At 45.5% G+C, this 15,439-nt stretch overlaps 1 pseudogene; it reads right to left on the bottom strand.

Annotated features, from left to right (window-relative positions):
• Positions 1 to 14,018: 14,018 nt before the first annotated feature.
• LOC117724278 (ADP-ribosylation factor-like protein 4A) lies at positions 14,019 to 14,743 on the bottom strand (annotated as a pseudogene).
• Positions 14,744 to 15,439: the final 696 nt, after the last annotated feature.

Below are 15,439 nucleotides of genomic sequence, written 5' to 3'. Positions count from 1 at the left end.
AGATTTGCTTTGATGTGAACTGGAAACAAGTTTATATTTAGGGTCCCCTGCCACACCTCCCTCTGCCCACACTGGGCACATGCACACCAGACTCATCTCCCCTTCCCTTCCAGCCCCCATCCTCTCCAGTTATAGGCACAGTGCTTTGCCCAGTGGGACTTTCTGCTGTTTCAGCTCCTCATGGTCTAATCAACCACGGATCAAAAATATTAAATGGGAATTCCCAAAGTGTGGCTTGTAAGATCTAAAACGTGTGGCATTCTGAGAAGCTGAAGAACCTCTCGCTCAGACTTGGATACGAAACATCTTTGCTCTGTCGTTTCTGCAACTGGTCACATGGCTTCTCGGGTATTCATCACTGTAACCATATGTTTTCCAACAGGCCTCTTTATTTAGAGAAATAAGGACTCTGAGACTTATATTATATATCCCAATGCCTTGTTCAAATACCTTGGGCTGGCTCCCTGGCTAGCTCATAATACATAATCCCATTTATTTATTGACACTATTTTCTGCCACGTGGTTAGTTACTGCTCCTCTGCTTCCTGTGTCTGTCTTCTTCCGTGTCCTGGGACAGATCTCCTGCTTTCCTGACTGACATTTATAACTACCTTCCTCTACTACCCATTCTGCATTTCCCCCCTTTCAGCAATGACCTTAGCAGGTCTTAGCTCCTTTCTTGGAGGAATGACCTTACTGCCATTCCTGAAGAATCTGTGTCCTTTGTCATCCTGCCTGGATTAGGCTGTTGTAGTTTCCCATTGACTTCAATCACAGGACATGGTAGTACTAAGAGAAGCCCTAAAGGATCTCCCACACTCCAGACATGATCCTTCTTACCCCCATTGTGGAGAGACAATCTAATTTCCCCTTGGTGATGTACATCAATCACACCTCCTAACATTGCTGTCCCTTGCTTAGCCTGATGGCAGTGTCCAGACAGGAGAGTAAGGGTGGGACTTCAGGGCTGAGAGAGAGCCTCTGGGAGAAGAATCAGAAGCAGGAGGATGCACCAGCATCACATAGGGAAGGACAGATGTACCAGGTCTGTGAAAGAGAGGTAAAGAACAGGTTACATGGGGGGACATGGGCCAGTGTTTGTCACGTTAGAATACCTGAAAGTCTGCCAAGCTAAGTGTCTAAGCTTTTATAAATAATAAGTCTCTGTGTCTTTATTCATCCACTGCAGGACCAAGAAACTCCCACCATTCGTGACTCAGCCCTACAGGCTGCTGTCACTTAAATAGCACTGTAACTGTGGCTTCAGTCACTCCATCTTTCTGTCAAGCCAGGTGCCTCAGGTTGGTGGGGACCATGGACTCCATGACCGTGGACCCACTGTCACACTTCTGCTGTGAAGTGAGTTCCTTGGTCAGACTACCACATGGAACTCTGTGTGGAATAGCATGATGGTGGCTAAGGCATTCTGTAAGTTCACTGATGATGGTTTCAGCAGAAGCATCACGTGCAGGAAAGGCAAATCCACAGTCAGAATGAGAATCTACTCCAGTAAGTGGCAAGTGTTGTCCTTTCCATGAAAGACCTGGTTCATGTAGTCAACCTGCCACCAGGCTGCTGGCTGGTCACCTGGTGCACATCTGGGACTCAGTGTTGGTCTCTGCTGTTGGCAGATCTGTCATTCAGCACCAGCTGTAGCCAGGGCAGCCGTAGTGAGTGGACGTCCACATTGTTGAGCCCATCCATAACCCCCATCTGTGGCACTATGGTCTCTCCTCATAGGCCCATTGGGTAATGACAGAGACAGCTGACCATTCTGACTGTCCACAGAATGGGTCACCCACCTACTTGATTACTGACCTTCTCCCTAGCTGATGTCACCTTTTGATGAGCATGTACATGGAACAAAGTGTCTTCATGCCCTTCCCCCATTTGGAGAGATCCATGCAGATGCTTCTTCCCCAGATGACTCCAATCATGCTCTTTCCAAGTCCCTGTCCATCCAGCCGATCCATTGGCCACAGCCCATGAATTACAGAACAATCACACACCTGGACATTTCACCTTCCAAATAAAATGTATTACCATGTGCATGGCCTGAACTTCCACCCACTGTGAAGATTTCCCTTCACAAGAGTCTTTCAGGGTTGTCCAGGAAAGGGCTTGTAATGCTGCAGCCGTCCACTTCTGGTGACTGAATGACATGTAGAACAATCAGAGAGACAGGCCCTAGTCTCTTCTTTCTGAGTCTTCCAATAATAAGGCATCTAAGGAAGCTGTCGGTGCATGCTTGGCAGCAGATGACATTTTAACAGGAGTAGAAACCATGGGAATCTGGGTGATGTCTTCATGTAACTTCCTTGTGCCTATATGACTTCTCCAGGCCTTATTACTTCTATACCACTTCCATTTGATAATAGGTTAGTGCTGTCTGTGCCCAATTTCATGACTTGGTGGTTCAGATAACATCCAACTCATTATGGGCAGCACAGGTCACATGGTAACTTGGTGGCCCACTGTCAAGTGTTCAGTTCCCACCAAGGCTAAGAGTTGTCACTCATAGGCAGAATAGTTGTCTGCTGAGGAAGGTGGAGCCTTGTTTCAAAATCCCAAAGTCTCTTCTGTGGTTCACTCATAGGGGCCTGCCAAAAGCTCCAAACAGCATCCCTCTCTGTCACTGACACCTCGAGTACCATCATGCCTACTGGATCATATGGTCCAATATTTGGAACAGCCTGAACTGCAGCCTGGACCTGTTGAAGAGCCTTTGCCTGTTCCAGGAGCCACAGGAAGTTAGCAGCTTTCTGAGTATGGGCCAGAGTAACAGATTCAAGTGGAGAATGTGCTGTCTGCACTATCCAAAGACACAAACTAAGCACTGTGCTCCTTTCTTGGTGGTAGAAGGGTCAGTAACTTTTCCTTCATCTTGGATGGAATATCTCTATATTCCCCATACCACTGGATTCCTTAATTTTACTGAATTAAAAGAATCTCAAATGCTTGGTTGGATTTAATTCCCACCCTCTGAAGCATATATGAGTTACCAGAGTCCAGAGTCGTTCTGATCACATCTCCCTTTAACTCTCCTGTCTGGCCAGTGCAAAGCAAGACAGATTGATGGTGGAGAATGACAGTTGACTATTGATGGTGACACTAATTTCTGAAATTTCTACAAGGACGCAATACTGTCTTTGATTCACTATTTCCCTTGGCAGAGGGAACTCTAAAGGTTTCCCTTTAGCCTTTCCAACCATGACACCCTCACTCCACAGGTGTGAGGGAATTCTCAGGGAATGAATATGAGAATTCTGCCAATTTCTAAGTATATCTATCTCAATTATACAATCTGGGACTGGAAAGTAACCACAGGATGAATGCACGAACTCACTGGACATAGTGTAAATCAGATGTCTGTAAAATTTAATTAATCACTAGACCTACCCATGATCCTACTTTAACTAAAGGGACACAGTGTTTCTTTAGATCTCGAGGAATCAGCATTAATTTGAACCAGTATCCAGGAGACCCTCGAAAGGCTGATTATTTCTTTCCCCTAGTGTACGCTTACACTGGTGAAAGCCTGTAGGTCCCATTAGGACTAGAGAAAGCCTAGCAGTAAACATTTTAGGTATTTTGTAAGGTACTTACTCAGGGTAACCTGTCCATTCATTCATTCAAGGGGTTCTGGGTCTGTAAACTGGCTCACATTTAGAAACTAATTCATGGGCTAAGATTGTTTTAACACTATTATGTAGCCTTTCTCTCATTTGTTGACAAGTTTTTCACTTACATACTCAAACAAAAATTCTGTAGGCTTCTGTGGTGATTTCATTAAGAATATTTGCCTGGCCTTGGTAGTGTATATCAAGAGGCAGGCAGAGCTCTGAGTTCAAGACCAGCCTGGTGTACAGAGTAAGTTCCAGGGCAGCCAGGGCTACACAGAGAAACCTGTAGCTGGTCTCAGTGGTTAATATTTATATAGGCCGCACCCAATCTGGCTTGTAGTTACAGAGCCTCCATCTTCCCCACTAGGCAAGGCCTGAGGCCACGAGCAATGGTGTGTTCTCTAATGGTGTGTTCTCACTGCTCAGGCCGCCGGCTCAGGCAGGCCAGAACACCGGCCCTGGCACCCTACGAGACTCCAGCGAGGGGGATGGCTTTCCTTCTCACACATAGAAGAGAATCATCTTTAACTGATCTGTGCACACTTTATATTCTATACATGTGTTAATGCAGAAATGTACATTACTTATAAAAGTTTGTGTGTGTACAGAGAAAGGACAAGATACCAAAGAAGACAAGACAAATAGCCTGGATGATCCAACCTCAAACTGTCTCAATAGCTGGCTCCTCAAAAATATACATCCAGAACAACTTCAAAACAGCCAAAGTCTTCCAGCCTCACAGACTGCTCCATCATGGACTTCAGTTAAGCCCTGCACTTTTCCATCATAAAGACTCTGGACAGCAGATGTTACAGCTAGCTTTCTCAGGACTTGACCATCGTCCTCACTGCCTTAGGACTCCTGAAAGACACCATTCCCAGACAGCAGGAAGCAATTGGAAGAACACAAAGCCCTCATTGCCAAAGAGGGATGGTAGCTATTTGACTGTTGAGTGGGTGTAGAATGTTCGTCGATGGGAAAGTAGGGGTGGTCACTAACTATTAAAGGTCCTGGTCAGGGAGGAAACAAAAAAATTCTTTCTTTTTTTCTTTTTCTGTCTTTCTATCTCTACTGTTTAATGTTAGGGGAAGAAGGAGGAGAAGGGATCAAAAGAAAAAAGGCATGTAGGCATAATTCTTCCAACCTACTTTAAAAATGTTCAACTTCTCCTTTTGCCCACCACACAGAAGAGGTAATTAAAGAAAAGTTATTAGGTTATGGGAGAAGTGGACCTGTTTGACAATAGCTCTTTGGGGTTGAGCTCAATCTTTGTCAGCAGTTCAGTTCTTTAGCAAACACCAAAAACCAATCAACAGCTGTAGTCCAGTTGTCTTGGCTGGCCGACCTCAAACAGGCACCATCAGCTAGAATCCAGTCCTCTCCACAGACAGACACCCTGATGCAAGCCAGCAACTGTTGTTCAATCCTGAAGAAACTGCAACACTCAGCAACAAAGAAGCCACAGGAACCTCAGGAGAGGTTCTTTGTAGAGTCTCTCTTAATGGCAGTTACCACAAGTGGATCTCAACAGCTATATAAGACAAACCAATACATGCTGTCATCAGTGAAGAACAGCAAGGCAGAGCAAACCAAACCAAAGCTCAGTGCTCATCCCCGAATGTCTGTGGGGTCATATTTATACTCCTGCATCACAGGTCCTTTCACGTGTCTGCTATAGTAAAACAACATTTTACCTGTGTCTGCTTCAGGAAAACATTCTTTCATGTGTCTGTTTTAGCAAAATACTCTTTCATGTGCATGCTCCAGCAAACCATCATTTTATAACTGACTTTCCAAAGAAACTAGAAGTTCCACATGAGGACTATAAAGGAATGATAGGATGAAAGGGTAGTTTGTTGAATCTATTTTTAGACTAAACAGCAACAAGTACTAGTCTCAAATGTTTTACATGGGTTTGGATTTGGATGTTTGTATATGGAGAGAAATAAATGAAATGTAACATTCTAGTCCTCAAAGAAACTATTGCAAGCAGTTCAATATAATTAAGAAATGCAAGTAGGTAGTCAGTCAATCAAACTTATGGACATGTCAGGTACTGTGCCCTTCCCCCATGCTGCCAACCTGTCTAGGTTGAGCAGGCAGGAACTAGAGATCAAGCAACAGTAGGACCTAGGAGAGGCATTGCATTACCAGCCTTGGTGCCTTGGAGCCTGCTACCTGAGCTAAGAAGAATGGACTGCTTGCTGAGCTAGCCTTGACACCTTCTGGACTGCTATCTCCTTGCCCAGCCCCTGGGCTGAACCAAGAAGAGACTCTGGGGGGTGGGGCTTTCCCTTTATATGTGAAAGCCAATTATTAAATTTCAAGCCTTGATCAGAACACTTTGTCTTGGCTTCATCTCTTCCCGCCCGTTTTTCCCTTTCTCAGCCTCTCTTACAGGTGAACCCGGTTCAACATTGTTGCTTCAGGCAGCAACAAGGTACTAGTTGTGTTAATTACAGAAATGAGCCTTTTTAGCCTCTTGTAGGTGTTTCAAAGTTGAACAGATAGTACATAGCTAGAAAAAAAACAACATTTGCCTATTCTGATAGACTGTAAATAGATAGATAGGTGGTCTTCAGAAATCTCACAGATCTACAGGAGTTGGTCTTCAAAAATGTTTTATTAACACGAGGCTTTCCATAACAGTGAGACCTGACTGTGCCTGGCAGCACCACATTCTACTTCAGAGAGGACGATGGGCAGTGAAGATCCTCCATATGGAGTTTGCTTCAAATGTGGCAAAGCCAGGCACCAGCCAAGCACCTGCCCTTGCTTCAACTGCAGACAGCATGCTGTTCTAACAGTGACAAGCAGGACACAGAGGAAGCTGACTGGTGAGCTTTGCCAAGAGAAGTTGGGGAAGTTCTTCAATATTCCTGCTTCACAAAAAAGTCTGTCATATACTGGGCCAGTAGCCTGAAGATGGATGCCCCAGCACTGCAGGAGAATCTTGGGTGACTGTCCAGGCAGCCAGACATGTCTGCCATTTCCACAGCTTTGTAAGGAAGCTGCTTGCTCTGCACTTCCTGTTTTCTCAGGGAATATTTATCCTTCTCAGGTCACTGATGGGGTGGAAGACCAGATAGTTACAGTCTTGCATTAAAGTTAAGTTGTTTAAGATATAAGAAAATGATTTAGGTCTAGGAAGATATTTTAGGTGGATAATATCAATTACTATAGAAACAAAATAGACACAGAACTGTGGACTCATAGTATAGATAACAGAGTAATTTCTCAATAATTGTCAAATACAAATGAACCAGACATTCTTAATGTAATTCTTGTACTTTATATTAAGAATTAATGAAAATTCTTTAATTTTAAAAATTAAATCTTAATTTAAAATTATATAAATTGATATTTCTTAATTAATTAAATTCTTAATTTAAATGAAATTTTTATACTTTATCTCATTGTATATAGTTTATGATGTCAGAGAAAGAGCCTTTTATAGGACTAAAGGGGGCAATGTTGAGGTAATGCTGTTGTACACTGTGTGAAGATGAGTCTCTGTCCTACCTTGCCTACCTAACGCACCTTCTGAGTGATAAAAGGCCTATGTACAAAGGAGAGTAGAAGGCAGGATTCTGGTCAGAGAGAAGAACTCTGGGAAGAGAGAAGCATGGGGGATTCACCACCCAGACTCTGAGGAAGCCGGATGTGTGAAACTGAGGAGAGGTGACCAGCCACATGGCAGAACTAGAATAGTATAAATGGGATAACTGAATATGAGATAGATGGGAACAGGCCTAGCATAAAGCCTAGGCATTCATAAATAAATGTAAGTCTGCTGTCATTACTCAGAGCAAGGAGGGCAAGCAGGAATGTCCCACAGATGCAGCAAGAGCAAGCAGACAAAGAGCAAGCCCTTCCTTCTTCCATGTTTTCATGTAGGCTTTCCCACGAGTGGAAAAACATGTAAAGTTCTTCTGGGTGTAGGTTTGATGAGAGCAGCTCTTTCCTTCTTCCACCAGGGGGCGCTGTTGCCCAAGACTGTGATGCTTCTCTTTTATCTTCAACAGGTGAGACCCTGGAGGGTCTGCAATGAGAGGGAAGATGGGGAAAGGAGCCACCTTTCTCTGCAGGAACGCTCTGGATGTTGGGATGTCATGGTCTGTTACAAACTAGCATTCAAATGTTTGGGTGGGATTTAACTCCTTTATCAGGAATCAAGGGCAAAGATGAGGCTGTGATCCACAGTGTACAGTAGGTACATAAAATGAAATATATTCTGTATTTCTTATCTTATGCTTTTTATAAATTTTCTTTCACTACAGTCTATTTCAATTACATGTTCCTGTCCTGCTCCAGTGTTGGATTCATTGGCTCTGGGTTTATTGTTGTCTAAACAACCCTGAGCCCTCAGCTTCTGTGCTCACAACCTAGATGTGTAGGAGAAAAAGAAAACTTTATTTTCATGATGTACTCATTTTTGAGAGTGAGTATGTAGGTGCACCTGCATTGGATCCCATGGAACTGAAGTTACAGATGGTTGACAGCTGCCATGTGCTGATGGAACTCACCCTGGATCCTCTGCAACAGCAACAAGTGCTCTTAGCTGCTGAGCCATCTCTCCAGCCACTATTGGAATGTTTACATAAGGAGACCACACAGCTGATTCACAGCATGCTGGCTGAGCACTGAGAGAAACTAGATGCACAGGAAGAGACAGGGTCAGTGCAGAGCTCAGGAGGGAGGGGTGCTGGGCACTGATGGGGTGAGGCCTGAGGAACAGAGACAGAGGGGGCTTAGCAGAAGAAGACAGAGGAAACTGGGGAGATGCTAACACAGCAGAGTGCTCTGTTTGAGGGTATTTCTGTCAGACTGCACTGGACACATCTGCAGAACCCTGCTGGCATCTTACATTTCACAGTGAACACTGTGCTGGTTTGAATGAGAACAGCCACACAGGCTCATAGGAATGAAGACTTCATATCCAGCTGATGGAACTCTTGGGAAAGGATTGGATGTGTGGCATGATCAGAGAAGTGTCACTGAGGCTGGGCATTGAGGTTTAAAAAACTTCCAGGCTTCTGGCACCTGGGTGGGCTTTTCTAGGACTATGATTAACAAATTGTTAACTGTTGACTGGGCAGCCATGGGCAGTGGCTTGGCTGAACTTTGAAGACACCAGAGGTGGGAAGCTTACCCGGGGGCCATTATAGAGCAGGTGAAAGTGCAGATTTCCATAGCCAGTGCTCAGGAGCTGCTGAAGAAGATGACTGACAGGTGTTTCGGGAAGTGCATCTGGAAGTCTGGGGCTCCTTGGATAACTCAGCAGAAATGCATCACCATGTGCATGGAGCTCTACATGGATGCCTTGAACACTGTGTCCTATGCCTACAACTCAACTGCAGAGGGAACAAGACAACACATGACTGAGACCTGTTCCTCAGGACACTGTTCTCAGAAGAGAGCAAGGACCAGTGTGAGTGCAGGGATCTGGGTGCCCACACTGAGCTGTGACCTCATGAGAACAGGCCAATAAATCCCTGCTGGGAGGGTGGGGAGGAGAGACTCCCAGTGTTCCCAGAGCCTCTGCCTCTGGTGTGCAGATAGAGGTGTGAGCTCACACTGTTCCTCCACCACACCTTTCCTCTGCCATCATGGACTCAAACCCTCTGAGACTAGAGAACAGATGAAACACACATTTGTAAGTTGCTGGGGTCACAGTGTCTTATCATAGTCATAGAAAAGTAACTAAAGCAGGTGTGATGACACAGGCTTTTAATAACAGCATCAGGATGCAAAGACAGGTGGGACTCTGGGAGTTCAAGGCCAGCCTTGTCTACATGGTGACTTCTAAGACAGCCAAAGCTGTAGAGACAGACCTTGTCTCAAAATAGAATAAAATAAGAAGAAAAGTAACAGAACAGATCCTTTCTGTGGAGCTGCCTAAGGCCAGCTGCTTCCTTAGGTTAGTCAGGGTGAAACCTAAGAGAATCAAGTTCCCAGGGAATCAGAGAAGAGATCAGGTCAAATTCCACAGAATCAAAACCTGTATAGATTTACTTTCCTCACACTACTGATCAGAGCTGATGCCTCACATCTCCAGTGTGTACTCTCTGGCATGAGAATCATCTTTCTTCCAGTGTCCACACTGCACAGGCCTGAGGAACTCTGAGGCCAACTCAGTTATCAGATCCAGTGTCCCACACACCTGTGACATTCATGTCCCTCACCTCATCAGCTCATAGTGTGAGTGAAGGTTAGAGAGGGAGTGAGAGAGTCACAGATTGTGTAACTTCTACCACACTATCATCATTATTCTGTGTTATAGTCAGTGACAGTTCCTCTCCTACTGTGACTGAGTCACTAAAGCAATGGAAGTGTAGACACAGGACAAGTACACTGTAGACAGAAACCAGTGCTCAGCAGTTAAGAGCACTGACTTAGGTCCTGAGTTCAATTCCCAACAACCACATGGTGGCTCACAACCATCTGTAATGGGATCGGATACGCTCTTCTGGTGGGTCTGAAGACAGCTACAGTGTGCCCACATACATTAAATGAATCAATAAATAAATATTTTTAAAATCTGGTTATGCCAGATGGTAGAGGCACACACTTTTAATCTCAGCACTTGGGAGACCGAAGCAGGTAAATTTGTGCTAGCCTCATTACAGGCTGCATGAGGAAATAAGATATACCAGAAGCCTGCTGCTTCTGCCTCTGGCTGTGTAGACCTGACCAGGAAAACCCTCCTTCTCTACAGGGAAGATGAGTTACTCCTCAGGTCTCACCTGTCAGGGATCGATTCCCTTGCCCTGTGGAAGATCTCAAAGTCTGCACCCACATCCTAAATGTCTCCAACAACAGAGATGCAATTACTCTGCACTCAGTGCCTCCCAAACTGACCTGTGAAGGTGCTATGAACAAGGGAACCTTGTACACAGCCTTATGAACAAGGGAGCCTTGTACATAGCCTACCACCTGACTGAGTACGGGACCTGCACCTTAGTTCAGTTGTCCATGCTATTTCCCATGCCATTCAATTCTTTATCTTAGTAAACGCTAATGCCAAGTTCTATACTTCACTGTCCATGTTCCATGATCAAAGGAAGCTTCCAGCTACAATGCCTGCAAATTCACAGGTTTGAAAAGGTATTCGGAATAAATCTTATAAAAAATGACTCAGCAGGACTCTACTTCTCTCTTTTTCTAACTTAATGTGTTTATTGATTATTTGGAAATTTCACATGATGTACCCCAATCCCATTCACTTCCCAGTCCTCCAAGTTGACCCCCCTTATGGCCACCCCCAAAACAAAAAAAAAATCTAATTTGTGTTGCCCATATGCTCACTGAAGCGTTGTCAAACTCTCTCGGTGGCCAGCCTGCTTAAAGATACCTGGTTCCTTCCTCACCACGTCCCGACAGAAGCCTTCAACTGTGAAGAGGTACACATATCAGCATTCTTACCACAGTTTTTAATACTTCTCTTCAATGGATTCCTGTCTAATTTTTTTTGAAGGGGAGTGATAAGGAAGAGGTTGTCACAGAACCCTCTATGTCTCTCATTCTCAGCTACGAGCCTGGAGTCATCTATACCTTGGTCTTTATAGTCAGCAGCACGCATTTTGGACTTCCACGCGGTTTCTGGTTACAGTATGGACCACGGTATCGCCCTTGGCAATATGCAGTTGGAACTTCCACTCGGTGCTGGGGGCACTGGTTGTAAAAATCCCCTCAGATCTGCAGGAATCAAACGCGCGCCCTGAATCTCTACATCTGCCTGATGGTGCCCGAACTGCTGATGACTCCCTGTCTCCCCCCCCCCACCCCCCAACCCTCATGGTGAGTGCTGGGTTGGGATGGAAGCAGCCTCTTCCGGGAGGTGACTAGAGCAGGTCAGGGGCAGAAACTGGGAATCCTCATTAATGCGTTGTAAATGCTTTCATCGGACTCTCCTCCCTGTTCTGAACCTGAGCCCCGCACCCAGTTCCCGTCCAGGCCTGAGCTCAGCCCAGAGGTCTCTGGAAGAAGTGTGGGGGGGGGGATCTCACCGCATGCCCTCTCCCCACAATAAAGGCCTTTCTTCAACTGCTTATTCTGTCTGCCATGTTGGAGATTTCCCTTCTGCTGCCGGTTGTGCTTGAGATTTTTCCTGATTTCTAAGTCTAACTGGCAGAGAAAATAAACCAGATCAAAGACTTTTTTAGACTGGGTCGATATTAGGTGAGCTTTAAACTCTAGAGGCAGTCTCTTGATGCTAAAACTATGTATTTTTTTTTTAATTTTTTTTGTTTGTTTCCCAATTCCTTAAAAGTTTTGTGCCGGAGCCCCCGCATTGGCAGCAGAACAGTGGTTTTTCCGGTGACTGGAATGGACTTGTCAGCTTGATTTGGCTCACGTTCCCACCAATCCCGAACCAGGACAGACAGAAGGTTGAAGATCCACCCCTCCATGTGGATCAACTGAGCCTGTCTCCTATGTATCTACCAAGCGTCCACCAGCAGCTCTGCTCGTGCACTCGCAACAGAGACTGGGTTCCTGTCAACAAAAGCAACTACACATCCCTTGGAGGAGCTCAGACCCCCGCCCTGACCTTCAACTTTTGCTCCACCTTTCTATTTCCTAATAATGACCACAGAGTGTCCCTGCCTAGGAGGTGTGACCACATCCTCTTCGTCCCTCACCCACTCACTCCACCCGTGTGTACTGATTGTCAGTAGTGTGGGGCACCAAAATCAGTCTGAGAAGGGGAACTGAGAAGTGCTTTAATTCCCAGGGTTATCATAGCTTTGATTCCCCACTGAAATTTCAGCACTCTACACGTGTTTTTGACCACGTTTCTCTTTCATTACAATGCAGCTAGCTGTTTCTGCCTTGATCTCAGGCAACTGGGCAGCACAAAGCTTCAAGATCTTTGCTGGATTGGAGGCTTTCAGGGCTACTGCAAGCAGCTCTAGGAACCTGGTAAATACAGAGGGAGGGAGAGGAGGAGAAATGAGGACCCTAACTTTGTGTCCTTCAGAGCTCAAAGCCAGAATGGAAAGTGGAAAGTGGAAGTGTCAGCCTAGGAAAAGGACAAAAGGTTTGAGTCTGACTCATCCACTCTGCTACCCTCCACTCTGCTCCCCTCCACTCTGCTCCCCTCCACCCTGCCTCCTATTCTCTGACCTTCAGTTTTTCCTTTTACCTCTCTTCTATTTCATGTTATAGAACAACTCAAAAAAAAAAAAAAAAAAAAAAAAAAGACAGAACTGCCAACATCTTCAGATGTTTTAAGAATTTATTCTGTACTTTCTGGACATGTCAGGTGCACACATTTTTAATCTTGGCACTCAGGATGCACAGGGAAGTGGCTTTTTGAGTCTGAGGCTAGCCTGATCTACCCAGGGAGTTCCAGGACAGTCAAGGGGTAGGGTGGGGCAAGACCCTGTTTTGAACCCCTTCCCATCCCCACCCGTGAAAAAAGAAACTTTCCTGCATCTGTCCCTCAAGTCTATATGAAGACCATCTGATCTACCCATGGCCCAGGAAGGAAACTGGAGCCTGTGGTCCCTGAGAATTCCTGCCCCACCCCTGCTTGATCACAGATCAAGATTTGCAGTCACCCCAGCAGCCTCTGATGCTTTTGTCCAGTGCTGCTGGAGAACCTGTGGGAATGATTTAATCTCTCTGTTCATCAGGAGGGCTGCTGTGCCCTTGGCTTGGATCCTCTTCTTGGAGCCCCAGTGGTTCCTGATCATGGGGTGATCTCAGGTTTCCAATCCTTCCCTGTAAATGTGGAAGAAATGTCAATATTGCAAACCATGAACAGCTTTTCCACCCCACAAACCCTTCAGCACCATTACTCACTGTCCCCAGCTGCTGCTGTTCCTTTCCTGTTTCTCCCATAGTTGTGAAAGAAAAGCTAAGAAGGCTACCTACCCAACACAGCCAGAGAGCTGCACCTCCCAACACTCCTGTGGTGACCACAATGGCTGCAGTCTCCCAAAGCCTAGGACTGGATGAGACCCAAAGAAGTCTCAGCCTGAATGGAGAGATGTCCTAAGGGCAGAAAGAAAATTCAGTTAGGAAAGCATCCCTTGCTTCACAGAGAAGGAAGCTTCCCCCCACCCCTTTTTTTCACACTTCAAAGTTTGATTTCACTAACTTCAGGTCAAATTTCCACAAAATTGTTTTCCGGTCAAATTCGAGCCTTTTTTGGTTTCCAAAAATGGTAGTGCCAAAAGATTTGTGTGTCAGGAAGAAGAGACCACTTTAAGAAGCATTACATTACTCATCTTCCACAAGGGAACAGAGCTGGGTATCTGTCTGTTCAACAAAATAAAGATTTAATAGCATGCATGAGGGCAGACAGGCAAACCAGGCTGTAGACACTTTTCCCTTGGTCAGAAATCAGACCAAGGGAAACCTAGTCAAGACCTATGACTAGTACTGCATTCATGTCTTCTTTTCCTGTTGCAGCAACATCTTTCTTCTGTTAATTATCATATCATGTAGTTTCTCAAGTCCCCCCTTTAGCCCATCTCTTATGTTTGCACAGGTGGGCTGCAAATGTCAAGGAGAAGATGAGCTCAGTTCACCCATTGCTAACAACTTCTCAGTCTCAGAGAGAGAGACAGAGAGAGAGAGAGAGAGAGAGAGAGACAGAGAGATTGACAGAGAGAGAGACAGAGAGACAGAGAGAGAGATCCTCAGGTCCTTTTTGTTAGCAACTATAAGCACAGGGACTCCCTGATTTTCTGATATACTAGTTATTTTATGACATTCAGATCTGGCTTCTTCCATTATTTCACTATCAACAGAGTCCACCACAAACACAATGCCATCTGTGCATCAGGAATATGACTTCCACAGTGCTCTTACTTTCTCCAGCTCACCTACATCCCAGAGTGAAAAGTGACTGTTTTGGAATTGCCCAATGTTACCTTACTTTTCTCAGTGTTAAATCCTTTAGTAGCTATGGTATTTACAAAGTCTTTGAACTGCAGCCTGTATAAAACTGTTGTCTTTCCAGCACAGTCCAAACCCAGAATAACAATAAGAAAGGACTGAAGGGACAGCAAGAACGACAGGCTGGACAGGATGGGAGTCTGGTCTGACAGTCCATTTGCCTTTGCCGTTTCCAGCTGCAAATGGTATCCCAAACTGAATGTGTTTTTCATATCTGGTTAGAATTTCTCTTCACAGGTGATCGAGCTACGTGACTGCTGGCTCAAGGTCCCCCTTCATCGCCCCCATGGCTGTCAGCCTCCACCAGGAAGTCTTTCCTCCAGCAGAACAGTGGGCAGCAGGAAGCAGCTAGCAGCCAGACACCTAAGCTTCTGCCTTTGCTGTGCAGCATCCAGCAGGGCTAAATGTGCTCCCTAGCCTTGCTAGGGGCAGCATGGATCTGTTCCCCAGAAGGAAGCTCCTAAAGCAACAGCTGAGTTTGGGGAAGGAAGGAGCAGGAGTCTGCTTTACCAGAGGGACAGTGGAGGCCACCATGATCACTCACTATGGATTGCATAGACCCAACCCCCACAAGGACTTTCATACATTGCTATACAATTGAATTTAAAGAGCCACCTTTTAGAATAGACAAGGAGGTATGTGGTACCCTGCAGGATTGGCATTAGAGAACCACTCCTTTATTAAGAGTGCCCATGCTGTCTTCTATATAGAAAGTGAGGGTCCTGAAATGAGTCTCAGATCTCCAGGACAAGAAAAGCCAAGGGTATGAGAGCTGAGCCCTGCCACTCAATGGTGATTACAGAGAAGAAATGCTGACCACCTCTAGGAAAAACTCAACACTCCCAGGTCCCAACTCAGGCCTTCCATCCCACTCTGAGTCCATAAATAATGAGAGCTGAGCCTCATGG

Source organism: Arvicanthis niloticus, chromosome 20 (assembly GCF_011762505.2).
Source record: "Arvicanthis niloticus isolate mArvNil1 chromosome 20, mArvNil1.pat.X, whole genome shotgun sequence".
Taxonomy (NCBI): domain Eukaryota; kingdom Metazoa; phylum Chordata; class Mammalia; order Rodentia; family Muridae; genus Arvicanthis; species Arvicanthis niloticus.
Note: the sequence above shows the minus strand (reverse complement) of the source record. Positions and strands in the feature narration are given on the sequence as shown.